At 47.0% G+C, this 14,771-nt stretch overlaps 1 protein-coding gene across 1 annotated transcript in view; it reads right to left on the reverse strand.

Annotated features, from left to right (window-relative positions):
* C5H10orf71 (chromosome 5 C10orf71 homolog) overlaps window positions 1-13,778 on the reverse strand; it is a 54,969-nt gene extending 41,191 nt beyond the window's left edge. Inside the window, exon 1 of the mRNA XM_057737122.1 lies at window positions 13,696-13,778. The gene's annotated coding sequence lies outside the window, so the exon portion shown is untranslated. The remainder of the gene's footprint in view (window positions 1-13,695) is intronic.
* Between the last annotated feature and the right edge of the window lie 993 nt (window positions 13,779-14,771).

Consider the following 14,771-nt stretch of genomic DNA (forward strand, 5'->3'; position numbering starts at 1 on the left):
TGCCCCACCATTTAGATTCTAGGATTCTGAATTACACTAAAGAGGAAGAACTCTTTAAACAAAGGATTGCATAAGTAAGCAAATCAGACATGAAAATGATGTCACCAACCAGGGCATCGGGGAGAACTGTGGACACCATAACATGGGGTTGCCACTGACCATAGCTTTAATTTGGAGCGAGATCAAACCACCAGATCCAGGCCACACCCTTCAGGAACTACTTTAAAAAAGATTGCTGTTGAAATGCCAGGTCGGCTGAGAGTGGCGAGGAGCCCTCCAGACTGACTGGGCTTGAAAGAGGAGCGAGACTGCAAGGCAGAGCTGTGACCTCAGGGAATGTTTTCCACCTCCTCTAAGGAATGTTAGCCATCCCTCCACACCCCTCTCAACCCTTCCAGGTGAAAGGGGACTGCGATGCAGTCAAAGAAGAGAGAAGAGCTGGCATCTGTCTTTAGAGTCCAGCTTGGCCTCTTATGAGCTCTGTGGGTGTGGACATGTTATTAATCCACCCTCTGCCTCAGTGTTCTTATCTACAAAGTGAGCGTAATGATATTGACCTGGCAGTTTTTGTACAGATTAAGTGAAACAATGTGTAGTCAATCCTTAGTTCCATACTTAATCCCAGGCTGGCACTCAGTGAGAAGCAGCTCAGACTCAGAGAGCGCTATGTTATTTGTGGTCCTAGAAAGAGGTTTCCTGGGGAGACCCTGCCTCTTTTTTGGTGAGGCCACCTGTTTAAGCAACAGAAAGCAATACCTGGATGCCTCTTTGCTGTTAGCAATTGTACTGGGGAAAAAGTCAATCCTCTCACCCCTCAGTTCTTCCTTCTCCAGAAAGACGAAAATAGCCCAGTCTTTCCTCTATTTTAAGTCCCAATCGAGAGCTTATTGTCTCCATTTCCCTGGAGTCATTTCCTCCTAATTCACACCCACGTTGAATCTTTTCCTTTTGAAGTTCCATTGGGTGGCCCCATTCCTAGAAATTGTCCATATGCACTTATCATATAGTCATTTGGGGGCTGGTGGTGATGATGGGAAATGTGTATGTGTGTGTGTGGGGGGTGAGGGTGGAGAGGGGGGTACAGACAGTTTTGTGGGTCAGACTCTGTATTACCATCTTACCAAAAAGAGAATAAGAAACTGATTTCTCTGTTTTGGGGTCTAATTTTCTTAGAATCTTACCCTGAATTCTTTGTAGATGTTATTATGTATGATGTAAAAAATAAAATGTATTCCCTGAAATGTCTCATGTTTTGGAAGTGCTTCAATATGAGGAGTTTGTTATATAGTCAAGCAATCCTTAGTGGGGTTATAGAACAGCATCAGGGGAAGGCCCTGGAGGGCATCCCACTTCTTCATCCTATAACTGGGGAAACAAGGCCCCTAGGAGGATAGGAGCCTTGCAGTGTGTGGATGGCAACCCCTAGCTCTGGCTTCTTTCCTTTGCCGCACAAGTGGGTGGAAATGGCCCTTAGAATGACCTGTTAGAGAACAAAGCAGGCTGGATATTAACCGTTCTTCCTGTGGGGTGATCTAATGCATGTAAATTCCATCATCCCTGCCCAGAAAAACCCATTCCCAATTTAAAGTTCCAAAGAGTACCAAAAATGGGCTTACAGAGGCATCCAATCATTCATTCAATGTACCTGTGCCCTTCTGGTTCTGGGTACTGGGGACCCCGAGATGCGCACACGGGGCTGGTCCCCACTCAGGATCAATACTCTGCCTCCTGCTGGCCGGAGGCCTGCATTGCAGGTCATATTTTCCCCAGTACCATGGAAGCGCTTGTTCATGTGTGTGTGCATGCAGTAAAGTCAGAGAATCTCTGCTCATTTTCCAAGACTGCAGGTCAGAGGGCGCTTGGCATTGATAGGAAAGCTTGTCTAAAGTACAGGGATGTGGAGACTGAGCTAAAGAAGCTTCCCTCAGAGGCCGGCTTGAATTTGGTGTTAGAGGGATGGTTTCAGGGTTGAGAAAGCATTAAAATGGGCTTGCCTCCCTGGGACAGAGTATGTGGACAGGGAAATGATGTCATAAACTTTAAATGGTGAGGAATCCCAACAGCTGGTGAAACAAAAAGATGAATCGGAAATCGAAAAGGCTAAGAACCCATCTGTGTTCTCCCTTTGGGACCAGGGCTCCCTCTTCTTGACTTTACTACTGCCTTTCCTCCCTCCCCCGCCTTCTTCCCATCTTGCCTTTTTTCCTAATAAAATTTATTTTTCACATTATAGACAATTTGACAAGGGGCGGGCGGAGAAAGTAGGAAAAAAAACCCCACCGAGGGAGGTTGGCAGGGACGAGGCTATGCTTGTGTGGGGTAGGGGTATATGGGAGCTATCTGAACTTGCTACTCAATCTTGGTGTGAACCTATAACTGCTCTAAAAAATAAAGTCTGTAAATTAATACAAAAACAAAAACAAACCTCCATCCGTAAGTCCCATGTGCCATTTATTCATTCGCTCTTTTTTTTTAATTTAAAATGTAGCTGTGATTACACCATCTGGACAATTTCCTAACTTTCTTTTGCCATTAAACTTTATAACAAAAGCATTTTCATGTTATTATGAATTCTTCTGAAACATTTTTTTAAAATTGAAGTATAGTTGATTTACAATGTTGTGTTAGATTCTGGTGTACAGCAAAGTGATTCAGTTATACATATATATTCTTTTTCATATTTTGTTTCATTATAGGTTATTACAAGATATTGAATATAGTTCCCTGTGCTATACGGTAGGACCTTGTTGTTTATATATTTTACAAATAGTAGCTTGTATCTGTTAATCCCAAACTCCTAATTTAGCCCTCTCCCCTTTCCCACTTGGTAATCATGTTTGTTTTCTATGTCTGTGAGTCTGTTTCTGTTTTGTAAATAACTCCATTTGTATCATATTTTAGATTCCATGTAAAAATGATGTCATATTGTATGTCTTTCTCTGCCTGACTTAATTTGCTTAGTATGATAATCTCTAGGTCCATCCATGGCATTATTTCATTCTTTTCCATGGCTAAGCAGGATTCCATTGTATATATACATACCATATCTTCTTTACACATTCATCTGTTTATGGACATTTAGGTTGCTTCCATGTCATGCTTATTTTAAATAGTGCTACTATGAACATTGGGGTGCATGCATCTTTTCAAATTAGAGTTTTCTCTGGATGTATGCCCAGGATTGGGATTGCTGGATCATATGGTAACTCTATTTTTAGTTTTTTAAGGAACCTCCATACTGTTTTCCATAGTGGCTGCACCAGTTTACATTCCCACCAACAGTGTAGGGGGGGAGGTTCCCTTTTCTCCACACCCTCTCCAGCATTTACTGTTTCTGGTCTTTTTGATGATGGTCATTCTGAATGATGTGAGGTGGTACCTCATTGTAGTTTTTTTTTTTAATTAATTTTATTTATTTATTTACTGTGTTGGGTCTTCATTGTTGCACGGGCTTTCTCTAGTTGTGGCGAGTGGGGGCTACTCTTCATTGCATTGCATGGGCTTCTCTTTGCAGTGGCTTCTCTTGTTGCGGAGCACAGGCTCTAGGCACACAGACTTCAGTAGTTGTGGCACATGGGCTCAATAGTTGTGGCTTGCGGGCTCTAGAGCGCAGGCTTAGTAGTTGTGGCTCACGGGCTTAGTTTGCTCCAAGGCATGTGGGATCTTTCCGGCCCAGGGATCTAACCTGTGTCCTCTGCATTGGCAGGCAGATTCTTAACTACTGCATCACCTGGGAAGCCCCCTCATTGTAGTTTTGACGTGCATTTCTCTAATAATTAGGGATGTTGAGCATCTTTTCATGTGCCTGTTTGCCATCTGTATGTCTTCTTTGGAGAAATGTCTGTTTAGGTCTTCTGCCCATTTTTTGATTTGGGTTTTTTTGTTTGTTTGTTTGCTATTGAGTTGTACAACATGTTTGTATATTTTGGAAATTAAGCCCTTGTGGGTCACATCATTTGCAAATATTTTCTCTCAGGGTGTAGGTTGTCTTTTAATTTTGTTTATGGTTTCCTTTGCTGTGCAAAAGTTTATAACTTTGATTAGGTCCTATTTATTTATTTTTGCTTTTATTTCTATTGCCTTGGGAGACTGACCTATGAAAGCATTGCTGTGATTTATGTCAGAGAATGTTTGCCTATATTTTCTTCTAGGAGTTTTGTGGTGTCCTGTCTTATATTTAAGTCTTTAAGCCATTTTGAGTTTATTTTTTGTGTATGGTGTGAGGAAGTGTTCTAACTTCATTGACTTGAATACAGCTGTCTAGCTTTCCCAACACCACTTGCTGAAGATACTGTCTTTTCTCCATTGTATATTCTTGCCTCCTTTGTTGAAGATTAATTGACCATAGGTGTGTGGGTTTATTTCCGGGCTCTCTCTTTTGTTCCATTGATCCATATGTCTGTTTTTGTGCCAATAACATGCTGTTTTGGTTACTGTAGCTTTGTAGTATTGTCTGAAATCTGGGAGGGTTATGCCTCCTGCTTTGTTCTTTTTCCTCAGGATTGCTTGGCAATTCTCGGTCTTTTGTGACTCCATGTAAATTTTAGGATTATTTGTTCTACTTATGTGAAAAATGTCACAGGTAATTTGATAGGGATTGCATCAAGTCTATAGATTGCTTTGGGTTCTATGGCCATTTTAACATTAATTCTTCCAATCCAAGATCAAATATTATTTTTAATGGCTTAATATTTCACATTATAGAATTTCAATGTATTTGGCTCCTTAGGAAATGCTACAATGAAGATGTTTATAGGTAAGATTTTTAAATTTGGAGTTATTGCCTTAAGATATATTTGTAGATGTATGATTACTAGAGCAAAGAGATTCACATTATCAAGCCCTGTATGCATACATCTTGTGAAACTGCTTTCCACTGCCACCAGCAATGAGTAAGCCTGCCTGTTTGACTATAGCTTTGGCAGCATTGGGTATTTCCTTTTTATGGTGCCTTGCTACTATGGGCTATAAGAGACAGCCCTGGTTATGACTGAGGTCAGGTGTGGAGTCCCCTTGGGGTGATACAATTACAGGACAAATGGAGGCAGGAGTCTTCAGCCACGCCCAGGGTGAGGCACCCTTACTGTTACCCACTGTGGAACCAAAGAGGGCAAGCCCAGGTGAATGCAGGCCCCAGGCTACTCTTAAAGGCAGCCCAAGGATGCTACAAGGTATCATGGTATAATGCAGGGTGCTGTTTAGGGCTCTGCCTGGGCTTGAATCCTTTTTTGCTAAATTCTTGGCTGTGTGCTTTGGGGCAAGTAGTTATCTCCTGAGTCTCTGTATCCTTTAATGTACCTCGAGGCTAAAATGCTCTCAGGAAGAGCTGTTTTGGGGAATGAAAAGGATGACCTCCCCACAAGAGGACTTTGAGTCAAGGTAGTTCCTTTCTTCCTTTCACTTCATTCCGAAATCCTCCAGGAGCCAGGTCATAGCAGATGCAGGCCAGAGCAGAGTCTCCATTGGAGATGGAAAGGATATAGCCCACCCCATGGCAACTCCTGCTTGCTGCCCTACAGCTCTGGCCACCTCTCCCCAAGCCATGCCTGGCACACCCCGCACATGGGTGTGGCCAGGCCATTCAGTGTTCTGCAGGGTGAGCATCTGGAGGCTAGCCTTCCATCATTTTTCTTTCTTGTCTTTGGGATGAGATCATGAGAGGCAGACTGGTAATTGCTCAGGAAAATAAGGCTCCTTTTTAATCAGGTGCTAAAAGTGCTTTCAGCAGCCTCGTGCAGTGCTGCTGACGGGAGCAGTCTCCAGCCAATTTTGTGACACTTCAAAGAGCAGAGGTAAGATTGCTTCTGGGAAATTAGCGCCACCGCCCCTGCCCCCAACCCTGATTTTCTTGGACCATTGAACACACAGGTCAAACTCAGAGATGGGAAATACTGATGTGTCTGCAACACAAATATTGCTGAGACCCCCACTGAGAATTTAGGCAAATCACCTTCTCTGATATTGCATTCAGTTTCTTCATCTGTAAAATGGGGATAAATTGGCTAAATCCTACCTCGTCAGGTTATGAGGATCGAGGGAAGAGAATAGAAAGACAGAGTGTCTATTGTGCTGCATGCTTTTCATGTTATGCTTCATTCAACCTTTTCAAAACCTGCACGAGGCAGAGAGCATCGTCATCTGGGATGTGGATCCGCCTGCTGACAGCCCAGGTCCCCTCCCCAGCTGCTTGCACAGACTCCCTCCTATCGTCGTGAGCACCCAGGGGTGCGGGAGGAGAGCTTGGCTTTGTGACCCATGTCCAGCATGCTTCTTAGCTGCCTTGTGCTGAAATGCCTCCTGCTGCAAACAGAGCTGATGGGTTTTGGCTTCCACCTCCAGGCTGAAAGCACTGGGCAAGTCACGAAAGCTCCCTAACATTGAGAAAAAAGATGTGTTCAGAAGGTGGAAACTTTGCTGAACAGTTCTTCAAGGCGGCACGGCTGGGGCAGTGCCGGGGGGTTGCTTTCTCTGCAACCTCCCTCCAGCTCCCCAGCCTTTTGGTTCTGCTCCTGATAACATGGTAGGTCAAGCATGTGGCTAAATATAGCCGTCCTCCCAGCTGGGCTGTCATTGGCACCGTCAGCAGCGTGTCCCAAGTTTTCAGACTGGGACTTGACAGTTCAGCTCAGTTATGGGGCCAGGATTTTGTTTTCAGAAGACCCACACTCCTTCCCTTGAATTATAGGCCCAGGGACAGATTCCACAGGGCTGACGGGAAGGCAGGCGGGGAGTAGGGCAGAGCTGGTGAGAGCCTGGACCCTCAGACCTGAGCATGGCAGTGAGCTGAGTCCTCAAGATCAAAGTTTTTGACTCCTATGCCCTATGGCCTTGGGAACACGGCTGCCTCACAGGAGCTGTAGGGCCCATCCTTAGGGCCAAGGTAAGTCACCGTTTCACCACCAGCAATGTGGGAACTTGGGCTACCATTGAACTTCTGAGCCACAGTGGCCCCATGTGCAAGAAGGAGTCATGGTAACTTTGTGCTCACCATTATAGTGAAGAAAGGAAAGCAAGGATGTGCTGACTCTGGGTCCTGTTGAAGCTTCTCACGCCAGTGGAACTGGAGTCTGTCATGTGGTAAGGGCTTTGCCATCTCTCCATCAGCCCTGCCATGCAGGTATCTGGTTCAGCCCAAAGTGTTCTGAGCATCTCTGTGTGTTGGGAGCTTGAGGCTCAGAAAAATGATGAGTTCAAAGGCACACAGATAGGAAGCAGCAGAGACAGGGTGATACCCATCTGATAGTCCATCCTCCCTCTTCACCCAGTGACGGTCATTAGTATCATTCTCTGGTTTATTGGTCTGAGGATTCTTAAGGAGGAAACCAATTGAGGACAGAGAGGTGCAGCTGGGTCTGGGCAGGGCTGAGGGAGGGGACTGAATGGGGCCTTACCCCCATTGGAGTAGGTTGGGGGGTCCAGGGCTGCTGCATTGCCCCATCTGAAAACTCTAGGCATGTCATTCAATGTGAGTGTCATCCCTGGATTTGTGCAGCCCATAGCCTATGCAGCTGAATACAGTGGTCCCTCTAGGGCCACTTTCCCCCGAGGCCACCTTGGCCCCTTGGAGATATAGGCTGGTTTACAAACTCTTTTCTTAGCTCTCTGAGCCCCACAGCCTCCTAGTTTTGGAGGAGGGATTGAAATTTGCTTAGCTGAAGGGATTTTTTTTCCTTTGCGTCTCTTCCCCTTTCCAGTGGTACAATGCAGTACAGTTAGTTTGTCTGGCTTTGAATCCTTGATTTATTCTAGAAGCATTTGTTTGGTAAATACCATGGGCCAGGCAATGGGATACAGCCCTGGACAAGACAGACAAGAGTCCCTGCTTTCATGGAACTTACATTTGGGTCTTGAGGGTGGGGGTTTCAAGTTGAGAGCAGAGAGCAGACAGGACAAGGCCATGTGGAGCCTTGATGGCCTGGGCCTAGAGTTTACATTTTATTCATTGTTATAGGATGTCAATGGTGGGTTTAGTCACAGAATTTGATGAACATTTAAAAAAGATTTCATAGCAGCATTATTTAGAGTTGCCAAGATAGGGAAGCAAGCTAAGTGCCCGTTAAGAGATGGGTGGATAAAGAAGATGATATATATATATAAAATATTATATTATATATATAAAGGAATATTACATATACATAATATAAATAAAAAGAATGAAATTTTGCCATTTGCAGCAAAATGGGTGGACTTGGAGGGTATTATGCTAAATGAAAGAAGTCAGACAGAGAAGGACAAATACTGTATGATATCACCTATATGTGGAATATAAAAATACAACAAACTAGTGAATACAACAAAAAAAGAAGCAAACTCATAGATATGGAGAACAAACTAGTGGTTACCAGTGGGCAGGGAGAAGGGAGGAGGGGCAGTATAGGGGTAGGGGATTAAGAGGTACAGACCATTAGGTATAAAATAAGCTATAAGGATATATTATACAACATGGGGAGTATAGCCAGCATTTTATAATAACTATAAATGGAGTATAAGTTTTAAAAATTGTGAATTACTACACTGTACACCTGTAACTTACATAGTATTATACATCAACTATACTTCAATAAAAATATTAATTAAAAAAAGATTTCTCTGGCTGCTGCATGGAAAATAGAATGTTGTAGGATGAGATGCGGAGCAGGGCCAGAAGGACATTGTAGGGTTTCAGGGGAGACAGTTGGTGGCCTAGAGGCTCAGGGAGGGGAGGAGGAGGTCATTTGGAATAGAATTTGGCTGTGGAGGCTTGGATGTGAGAGATGAGGAAGAGGAGACCCAAGTAGGACTCCCAGCGCTGAGTACGCACTCGCACTGTCGGCCACAAACGGGCAGCTTAGGTTTTAGGAAGCCACTGTGCAGTGGGCTGGTTTCCACAGCTAACAGGCAGTGAGCGCATGTGTGTGACATCACCATTATTGATTTGTTTTAATAATCACAGAAGTCTTACAAGAGTGGTGCTCTTGTGACCTAAATAATTTGCTCAAGTCACTTGTGTGGTCGCCCAAGCGTCCTGCCTCCTCCAGAAAATTAGTCTTAGCAGTAGCTGTCGTCTCTCTCTTGGGCCACCAGCTCTGGGTATCAGAGAGGGCTTGGCTCGTGCCCACTGCTCAGGGATCAGGTCCACATTTGAGAATTTCATGTTTGCCTTCTCCTCCAGACATAGGTTTACAATTATCCCTCTTATGAGCTTGCTGAAAGCGAAATGAACTATGCCAACTGCCTGTCCCTGAAACAGATGAGCCTTACCCTGGAGAGGACGTGGGGCGGCCTTGAACCTCCCAGGGGACTGGGCACCCCTGCTGAGAGGCCTATGGAAAGACCTGAATTCCCTGACCCCAGAGACCCCAGCAGTGTCTTTAAGCCCATTTGGAAGCCCTCTGCAGAACAAGAGGGCTCTCATTCAAGTGGCCCCAACCAGCTGCTCACATGCAGTGGCTGTTCCAAATGCCAGCAGGGAGGGCTCGTGAGGTCAGCTGACAGCAGCACACAGTCTCCCTGTCAGCATCACACAGCCACGGGAGAGAAGAGAGGTGCGCAAGATGGTGAACACAGGCCTCGAAGCCCCCCGGCCCCCGTCCTTTGTCTTACGTTGAAACTTCGCCCCAGTATATCTTTGCATGGATCATTGGTCAGTTCCCTGGTGATAAAGGGCCTGCTCTTCAAAGTACAATGGGATGTGCCAGCTCAGAGCCTTGGGAGGAATTGCCCCACGTGTGAGTGCACACCTGCTATGCATTGGTATGCATGTGGAAGCATTCACAACTCTCTTGTGGACCGCGAGAGAATCAGAATAAAGAGCGTGGCACCAGGGGCATTCTTGGCAGAGAATGAGATGGTGGTGCAGCTGGAGATCTAGGTACAGATCTGAACCTGGTGCTTTCCACCTGTGAATGAGGGAGCATAATCTCCACCTTCCAGAGGAAGAAACTGGGGCTCTGGCTCATGATAAAACTCCATGGCAGGGCCAGCTGTGCACCACAACCGTGTGACCTGCCTGCCTCTCGACAGGACCCCTTTGGCTCCTGCGTGGCCATCCATTGTGTTAACTGAGCGCTTCAACAACATTTGAAGGCCAAGTTTGGTGCTTGAATATATTGCCACATTAATAACTTCAGAACATTTCAGGCAGCATCGAAATAGTAAATTAGGACACGACGGGCCATATATTCACGGCAGAGAGCTGAAATATCATTTTATTACATGTGCCATGGAATTAAAGGCTTAATTTTCTTTTGAAAGATGGTGATGCATCATTTCCTGCAGCCAGGTAAAAACAGTTAGCAGAAATGATTTATCTTTCATTCCATTTAAAAATAGGAAACTGGAATCCCAGGATCTAACTCTCTGTTATTTATCTCTGCCTGGAGGGCACTTGAGACTTTGATCAGTAATTTTTGACTTGAAGGACAGGCCAAGTCCTGGGTGTGGTCAGGAGAGGTAGGTGAGGACGGAGGGGAGGCTGTCTCTATGGGTTAGGAGAGTGTGGCTTAGAAGGCAGGCAGGTTGCATTCCTTTCCCAGCCTTGGCCACAGGCTGGTTCTGCGGTCCCCATTCACCTCTTGAAGCATGATTTTCTCATTTACAAAATAGAATCACAGCTGAGTTTCTGGTGGGGCTGTTGTAAGGATCTCAAGATATTATAGGTGGAAGGAAAGTGGGCCTCCAGTGGCTCTTGTCCAATTATGTGACATTTGCAGGAAGGAAATTTTAGGACAGTTCTTTTAGTTTCTGATAATAGAAGTTCTACTTATCGAGGAGAAATTTGGAAAATATAGAAAATAGCAAAGATGAAAATAAAGAACATGGTATTATATGGCCTGGAGATGATCAATGTTATTTTTCCCTTTTGGGGCATACTTTCAAAAACAAAATTAGATTTGTATACATTTACAAATTAATATTCTGGTCCTCTGTTTTGCCACCTTGATATTATAATGTGAACACCTACCTCATCATTAATGACTGTCCACAGACTTCTTTGCATGGCTGCACACTACTTTTTTCCATAAATTCACATGACCTGTACTGATCCCCTCTTGTTGGATCCTTACAGTCTTTCTTTTATGAATGCTTCCTGTGGTTGTTGTAACACGTTAGCACTGACAGGGGGTTTAAAACAACAGACATTTATTCTCTCGCAGTTCTGGAGGCCAGAAATCTGAGATCAAGGTGTTGACAGGGCTGAGCTGCCTTTGAGTGCTGGTCCAGCCTCTGGTGGCTCCAGGTGTTTCTGGGCTGGTGGCCACTTCACTCCAGTCTCTGCTTCCGTCTTCACATGGCCTTCTCTTTTCTGTATGTCTCTCTCCTCTGAGTGCTTCTACAAGGAGACTTTTCACTGGATTTAGGGCTCATCTGCATAATAAGGGTGATCGTCTCATCTCTAGATCTGTAACAATTCTATTTGCAGAGACTCTTCCTAAGATAAGGATACATTCACAAGTTCTGGGGGTTAAGATGTTGACATGTTATTGGGGGGCCACCATTCAGCCCACTGCAGCCAGGGAACCAGGGCTTAAAGAAGTTCAGCTCTTTGCCTAGGGTCACAAGGCTTCAGGTAGTAGATCTGGGAGTCTATTCCAGGCATTTGGCCTAAATACATTTAATTGTCTGAACATCTTTTTATACACTTGGGAGTCATCTTTTAAACTTTTTGTTTTAAGGACCTCTTTGATGACAATGGCTCTCTCCTGTATGTTCTTCCCAGGCCCAGTCACCCTTGGAGACAGGCCCCGCAGACCCCGTCCTCAGATCTGTCCCTACCGGTCAGGTGGGAGGGAAGGGAGCCAACACGCACAGTATGGCAGGTGTGAGCCCTCAGCCCCCGGGGATTCCTGCTGTCTGTGCCCGCTGTCCACTCCATCAGATGCCGCAGGTGTCAACAGCGCCAGCTGGATCCAGGCTACCGCCCCCAGCCGCTCTCCTGTTCCCAGACCTCCAGGCAGGTCTGCCCAGCCCCCTCACTGAAGTCTGTGGGACACAACCCTCCACAGCACCCCTGCCCTCCCCTAGTGGCCAGAGCCACAGCCCTGTTCCTGAGTGATTTTGGCCTGCCAGTGTCTTGCAAATCTGATTAATACATGAGAACAGTTTGTGGGCTTCCTGGGAATGGATGTGAAGCCAGGGATGGCACCTCTGCGGGGGCCTGGAGATCTGACTCGCCCCCATTTCCTGCTGTGGGCCTGAGTGTTGGCCCTTGTAACCCCCCTCTTGGGGGTGAGATGCCTCTGGTGAGCCCCTGCTGGCACGGTCAGCCCCCAGGAAGGGGAGGTTGCCCCCCCTCCTGCTTCCTCGGGTCTCCTGGGTCTTGGGCCCACCCTGAGACAGTTTGCTTCTGTGTCTGGGGCCTGAGCCACACCTCTGTACTCACTCAAAGTGGGGCTCAGGGCAAGGTGAGGGGGAGCACCTAATAGACGGCAGGGGCCAGGCCAGATGATTAACGATCAACCTACAGTCACCCTGAGACTTAGATAAAATCATACACATTTTAAAGATGAAGAAACTGAAAGGAAAAAATGACATGTCCAAGGTCACAGAAGCAGCTGGAAGCAGCACCCCTGGGCTCCAAAGTGGAGGTGGTAAGTCCTTTTCCATAGACAACCCCTACCATATGCAGATTCTGCTTCTACTTCAATATAAGCTTAACCCCGAGAAGGTCATAGCCAGGCTTCTGAAGGAAAGACAGGGCTTGACAAGTGAGTGATAAAGATACAGGTTTGGTTTCAGGCTTGGAATCTGGGTCTTCTGACCATGAGCAGCTGGGCCAGAGCCCAGAGTCAGGGGAGGAGAGTGGTCTGTGGGCTGCAGGTACCCGAGCCCACGTGGGTTGCACCAATGTCCCCATGATAGAAAGGGGCTGTGCTGAGCATTCCGTGTGACCAGGTGCCCAGCTGGGGTGGATGGGGCCTCTGCAGCTCCAGCAGACCTTCTCAAACATGAAGGTTAAACAGAAAAGAAGATGTCCCAAGACCTGAGAAATGAGCCCAGGTTCTATAGATGGGGATTGGAGCTTCGGTCACACATACGATCTCATCTAACCTCTCCAGCAGCTCAGCAAAATAGGCCTTATTATCCCCATATTACAGACTGAGAAATGAGGCTCAGAGAGGTCAAGTGACTTGTCCAGAGTCACACAGCAAAAAGGAGATGGAGCTGAGATTCAACACTTACTAAAGCTTGTGCCTCTGAACCCAAGCAGGTGGAAAATCTGCCCCCATTCTTCTTCCTGTTATAGTTACTCAGACAGAAATTTACTCTTACTGGGAGAAGTGCTTAAAGACATACAAGACTCAGAGACATGATATGGTCACAGATGTGACTGAGGTAGGCCTCCCAGTTGGGTCAGAATCTGCTCCTGCAGTGGAGGACAGCCTTCTGCTAGCTCCTAAGACCCCTGATGCAGGAAGGCCAGGCATCTCCCAGGCACAGGCCTGCTGGAGGGGCCGGGTGAGGCAGTCTGTGTGCTGTGACCTCCTCTGGACAGCTGTGCCCAGCACCAGCCGCTCTGGGAGTAGACCCTGGTCCCATTCAGCCACTAATCAGCAGAGTCCCCCCCCACCCACATCCTTGGCACTGCTGCCCAGCTTCCCACCCAGCATGAGACAGACTGGGGTTGAAATACCACCCGGTCAGTCCCTTCAACCTGGCCCTGCCAAGAGAGTGGTCTTTACAGTGAGAGCAAGGGGAGCACAGAGGCTCACTCACCGTGGCAGCATCCCCCCGGAGCGGCAGGAGCGTGAAGGGCACAACTGCCCACAGACGGGACACAGGCTGCATGCAGGGCGCCTGCCCTGGGCACTCACGCTTCCTTTCTCGGAGAGGCAATGAGGCAGTGGGAAAGAATCCGCTCCCACCCAGCTGGGCCTGCCCTTCGCCTGAGACACCAGATCTGACTTGGAAGCCAGCTGGACATTCCTGCATTAGGCAGCTCAGAAATGGACCACAGCCCCACTGCTCAGAGAGGCCTGAGTGCTCCCACCCCCTGCTTCCTCTGGAGCCTGGCTCTTCTCTGCAATGGCCCCCATCCTAAGGGACTGGGTCTCTGACCTTGGCGAAGCCCTCGGCCGACCCTGCACCAGCCCTCTGGCTCTGTTCGTTTATAAATAGGCCCATTTCTCATCCTGCTCCAGCCCAGGGCTCCACACCCAAGAGGCAGATGCAACCTTGGGATTCCCTTTCCAGCCAAGGGCAGAGCAGGACCCGACGGGCTTGTGGGCCTGAGGGATGAGATCACAAATTCTCCTGCAAATAGCAACTCATGCTGGACAGTCAGAAGCACAGGTTGGCTTGTGGGCTACTTTTCTGCGGCTGCCCTAACAAATGACCACACACAGGGTGGCTTAAACAACAGACATGCATCGTCTCACAGTTCTGGAGGCCAGAAGTCTGAAATCAAGGGATCAGCAGGGTTGCTCTCTTTGAAGGCTCTAGGGGTGGATCCTTTCTTGCCTCTTCCAGCGTCTAGAGGCCCCATTCATTCCTTGGTTTGAGGACACATCACTCCAACCCGTGTGGCCACATCGCCTCCTTCTCTTCTTTCTGTTTCAAATGTCCATTTCTCTTATAAAATGACACTTGTCATTGTATTTAGGGGCCACCAGGATACTGCAGGACTGTCTCCTCATCACAAGGTCCTTCATTCTATCTGCAGAAACTTTTTCTAAATGAGGTCACATTCACAGGTCCCATATCATTTGGGGGCCAGTATTCAGCCACTGCAGCCTGTTGTCCTGAATGAAATTTACTGAGACAGCCACCGACAGGTGGGTCAAATGAGGAAG

Source organism: Hippopotamus amphibius, chromosome 5, assembly GCF_030028045.1.
Source record: "Hippopotamus amphibius kiboko isolate mHipAmp2 chromosome 5, mHipAmp2.hap2, whole genome shotgun sequence".
NCBI lineage: Eukaryota > Metazoa > Chordata > Mammalia > Artiodactyla > Hippopotamidae > Hippopotamus > Hippopotamus amphibius.